At 36.5% G+C, this 5,508-nt stretch overlaps 1 non-coding gene across 1 annotated transcript; it reads left to right on the top strand.

Moving 5' to 3' along the window:
• Window positions 1-1,440: 1,440 nt before the first annotated feature.
• On the top strand, window positions 1,441-1,514 carry trnan-auu (transfer RNA asparagine (anticodon AUU)). The gene has a single exon. It is a non-coding gene; the product is annotated as a tRNA-Asn (tRNA).
• Window positions 1,515-5,508: the final 3,994 nt, after the last annotated feature.

Here is a 5,508-nt window from a genome sequence, read left to right as displayed (position 1 = left end):
ACCTGCAGTGTGGAGCTCACACAGGCTTACAGTCTCTAGCATTGGAGTGAAGGGGAAAAAAGAACTTTGTTTTTTTTAAGAGAAAAGGCACAGTTCACATCTGCTTAACATCACGTCCAACTTTAGAGACAGCTACTGTACATCAGATAATGGAATCCCGGAAGTTTCAGATAACTTTTTTTAATACAGGTTCAAGCAAACCTGAAAGTTAATGAGTTTCCGGACACTTTTGTTTTATTAAAAAGTGTCTGAAGCCTGAAAATGTAATTTGAAAAAAAAACATTAGCAGGTGCTTTTTGTAACGATTTGCTATTTCATGCTGGAAAACAAAGGAAACAGACCCAACGTTTGCTTTCAGGTGCGGTTCATTACATAATATACATCTATTACTGAGGAGCTTGAATAAAATTTACACGAGCCAGGTAGAAGTCGGACCTACAATCTTATGATCCGAAATCAGACGCGTTGTTTATTAAACCGCTGGCATTTCACAAGACCTGAATTCCCCCATAGTGTGCTCAGCGCCACTACTAGTAATGCACAGCTCCGTCTAAAATGTCAAAGTGAGAAACGTGTTTTCTGATTTTTTATGAGTTTTAAAATATAATCTCTTTAAATCAGACAAGGGGTTTATGTTTCGCATTGAAATTCCGATTGACTGAGAATTCAAAGAAAGACTGTTTTCTTCCACAGCACCGTATAATTATCACATCCACCAGACTCTCCAACCTCTCCAGACCTTGCTGTTAAGCAATTGCTCCGATAAATTAGGTCACGTATCATGTTAAATCATTTCTTCTCAACACAACATTTCCTGGTGCACGTTTTCTCTATGAAAAAAAGACATTTTTCCCTTGCACGATTTCTCGTTTTTTATCAAAGCGTACAGAAATAAAAAAGAAGAAGAAATAGTGTCGCAAAAGAACTCTGTCGTCCTTGGGAGATGTCTAACGCATTGGACATGAAAATGCCAGATAAAAGCCAGTTCTCCTCGTTTCTCAGTGTCGGGGCTGCTATGTAAAAGAGGCAATTTGCTCTGAGCGCAGGTTCAGCGCTTACTGAATGCAGATGTCTCAGAGCGGTGTGTCCAAGTGGCTGTAAAAGGTGATGGTTGTCCTGTCACCGTAGCCTAGTTGGTTAAAGTGCCTCTTTATTAAACAAAAGAACCGAGATTCAAATCCCAGCCGTGTCTTTCTTCCTATCTTGTAGTACAGAACGTACCATTTTGGGCAATCACAAAGGGCTTGATTTTGTTAAATGCATGTGTTTATTTCCTTTCTGGAAAACTTGTTTTTGATTAAATTCACACAGCTTGCGAAAAATGAAATTCAATTCTTGGTTATCAGTGCAGAAGAAATATTACCGTCTGGCAAAATAAACGGGAAGAGATTTTTTTTTTTAACCGAAAACTTGTGATTCGAGAAATGAACCTACCAGTCAGTCTCTGTGGCGCAATCGGTTAGCGCGTTCGGCTATTAACCGAAAGGTTGGTGGTTTGAGTCCACCCAGGGACGGGGTTCTTTTGCGATGTAAACGCTGTCTTCAGTCGATTGGATTTCTTAGCGAAACCATAACCATTTTAATATTTGCAGGAAATGCGAGTGTTTAACACGTGTCAGGGTCACCGGGAAATGTCCAATAATGTCCAACATTGTAACTCCCCAGAAAACCATATTCACTAAAAAAAAATTATCGTCGAATCTTCATTTATACTCCAGTTGAATCCTCTGCTGAAATATTTTAAAAATACAATGCAGGTTTGTTTGAGAACTTGACAAGCATTGTTACAATAGCACTGTGCAGTTGGATTTGGATATTTTGACATATTTACCTTAATTTTAAACATAAATACTATACAGTCTATTGTAATTTTAAAATATGTTAGCTGAGGATGCAAAGGGGTGAAAGGGAAAGGTCAGAAGGTATAGTAAAAACAAGGTTAGGATTGGTGGTAGGGGTGTTGATGGTTTTTCTCTGTAGAGGATGATTGAGTTTTTTATCCTTCTCTGAAGTGAGAAATTGGAAGAGTTGGGAGTTGAGGGATCTGATGAGGTTAGTTATAAAAGGAAGTTGATGTGGAGCTGTTAGCCGTAAAACTTCCTAACGTCTTTGATGTTGTCATCAAAGATAAACTGCAGTAAGCAAAGATAAAAAGAAAATTATCTTTTCTTACTGCTCTGTCTTGCTCACACCTGAAGAAGGCTCTAGGGCCAACATGTTATGTTTCCTTTCTTCTCTTTTCAGCATGGAATAATCCTTTAATTTTTCCTTTGCAGCCTACGCATGCTGACACAGCTACTCACCTGATATATAACATTCCTATAATCGCAACTATGAATGTCCACTGTGGGTATTTTTTCCATTATTATTTATTTTGGCATTGAAGCATATTTTATGTAATACCGAAGTGTCATTATCACTGAAAAACATTTTTTTTTCATTTAGAAAGAATTAAAAAAAATATAAATCACTATGAATTACATTTAACCTGTTCTGATCTAGGTTTTCTATATACTTTAACATGCCATGTTCAGAATGTCACAACACAGAAATGCAACAGTGAAGTTTTGTAATTACAAATGTTCGTGATGAGTGATTTTGTCTCTCTTACCTTAGTGTCGGAATACTAAGATGTTCTGGTAACGAGGAAGGAGGGAATAAGTAATTCAGCAGAAGGGGTGCTATTTTGTTGACTATAAATCCTCACATGCCATGTTCAGAGGGTCATATTAAAAAATGGTACAGTAAATTTTCTTATACTTCATGATTTTCATAATTTGTTACATTGTGTCTCACACCTTTGTGTCAGAATTCTGAGATGTTTTTTTTCTAAACAGGGGCCATCGCAATACAACAGAAAGAGCAATTAGCTTTTCCCTATGAATTCTCTCATGCCATATTCAGAGGGTCATATTTTAAAAATGGTACAGCAACATTTCCTGAAGTTCAGGATTTTGAGAGTCTGTTACATTGTGTCTCACACCTCAGTGGCAGAATTGTGAGACAATTTTATAATCAGGAGGGAGGGTCATAGCAATAAGCAGAAAGTGTCATCACCCTTTGCTCATCCTCCGTTAACCATATATTCTCATATGCCATGTTCTAAATGTCCCATTGTAAACTGCTATAATAACATTTCTTGCAAAATGCAAGATTTTGAGACTTTGAGAATTCACGTTTTGCCTTTGTCTTATTTACTTGTTGTCTAACATGCCAGTTTGTGTTATTGTGAGTTTTGAAAATTGGTTTTCGATTTTCTGAAATGTGTTTCATACAAAAATGCAATTTGGATAATCATTACTTACATATTCCCCTTTACTGAGGATATATACAGTAATCAACTCGGATAAGTATTTTTAAAAATGACTATAGAGAGCCATCTACAGGCGAAAGGCGGCATAACATCACAGCAGCAGCACTTAAGGTGGAACGAAAAACGCGAATAAGAAGCTGGCGAATAAGCAGCCAACTTCAGCCTCGTTAATGCAGCAGGATTGGGTGAGGTAGAAAAATATTTCTTCCTCTGAATCCTAACATTTTTGTTGGTGTTCTAGGACTTCTCGCCTCAGATTAAGCTGCCAATACATCACTTATTTCTACTCCATCAATATCAGCAGTGTTATCAGTACTGAGCCCTAAGTGTAGGTCCTGTCATCATATAAAAACTTGAACGTATCGACTGCATTCACCTGAAAAAATCTGATAAAATTGAAAAATACATCGGAAACAAATTTGCACTGTTTTTTTTTTTCAGATCCAGAAGAGAATCATCATGAGACTCAAAACAGACCTGTTTTTAATTGTTTCCAGGAGGAAAGATTATTCAGATGCAAACATGGGTCCAAAATCAATGTACTCACCTATCGCTGTTGCTTCTTCAAATCCTTCAACTGAACGTCGATATTGAGGGATGATTTCATACAAATTTTGGTTTTCTTTTAAAGCAAATTTTATTAAAATATGAGCCTCTATTATAGTTGTCTTGGATGTTTCGCAAGGTATAATAGACCCCCTTGTGCCCTCTGCTAAAATATTATAAAATACAACAATCTTTATATATATAGAACAGCATTTATGGTTACATGTATATTAAAATTAAGATAAATATACAAAAGTATTGAAATACAAATGTACAGTCCTAACATAATCATGCTGTCCAACTGTCTTTTTTGCTTTTCAAGTTCTCCAACAAATCTGTGTTGTAATTTTAAATATTTTAACTAAGGGTGCAACGAGAGTATAAATGAATTCTCCCGCCAACCATTTGAAGGTCAAAGTCCGTGACTGAATACGATTCCCTTGAATGTTGGCCATGACTGGTCATTCCCAGTGATAATGACTAATGTACTCACTTGTTTACTTGTTGTAGTTCGTCACACAAAAAAACTGCATTTCCTGCAAATATCAAGTGGGTTAAGGTTTTACTAAGAAATCCAATTAAGTAGAATAATGAGAAATGGGCTCGAACTACTAACCTTTCAATTAACAGCTCCCAGAGACTCACATGCATCCCTTTTCTCCATTTGTAAGCTTTTTGTAAAAAAAAAGACTTTATTCTTGCCGGTCTGTGATATTTGTTTTGCACTGATAAGCAAGATCTGTGTTTCATCTTTCGCAAGCTGTATGAATTTCATGAAAAGCAAGTTGTTCTAGAAAGAAAATGAAAACTTGCATTTAACAAAATCAAGCCGCACATGATCATCCAGAGTGATACATTCTATAAGACAAGACAGGAAGAAAGGCACCACTGGGATTTGAACTCAAGATCTCCTGTTTAATAGGAAAACACATTAACCAAATCAGCCAAAGTGCTGTCAGAGTATTAACATCATGTCTGATGTCAGTGATTGCAGCTGACTATCACTGGAGGACAGTTCACTGTGAACAAGTCAGCCTGCATAATGAGGGGAAGAGACCGGCCTCTGTGATGCACTATAGAGTTACACTAACCTTCTGCCCTACTGTTCTCTGCTGCATTCTACCCTAGCAGATAAATATTGGTTTCCATGCGTGTAAGGTTTCTTTTTTTTGTCAAATATTTTCAAGCATATTTTTGCTGTTGAAAATAAGTGGTTTGTGGTTTTGAGTGTTGTGTTCCTCTTCCCTTAGTGTCACCCAAAGTGATACATTGTGCTTTGGCAATTCTTCAGGCTATAGTGTTAAGAGGAGCTCAGTTGAATTAGTTTGCATAGATAAAGTATTTATTTTCCTTTTAATCCTTTAAAGCATATTACATTGTCAATACATTGTATCTTTATTCTTACTAATTGTCATCATTTTTTTTTCTGGCTTGATCTCATAATCAGATATTTCAGAATCTTCCTTAAAAACTAGTAAAAGAAGTGGGACAGATTCATGCACATTAAAAAATATGAAAGGGTAGCAGGACACAGTTACCACCAAACATCTCGTAGATTATGAATGTGCCTAAAATATTTCAGTACTTTAGAGGGTTCTGCCATTTTAGATGTTGTACTGTGCCTGTCTGATTCATCAAATGTGTCATTT

Source organism: Lepisosteus oculatus, chromosome 14 (genome assembly GCF_040954835.1).
Source record: "Lepisosteus oculatus isolate fLepOcu1 chromosome 14, fLepOcu1.hap2, whole genome shotgun sequence".
In the NCBI taxonomy this organism is placed as follows: Eukaryota; Metazoa; Chordata; class Actinopteri; order Semionotiformes; family Lepisosteidae; genus Lepisosteus; species Lepisosteus oculatus.
This window is presented reverse-complemented; position numbering and strand designations above follow the sequence as displayed.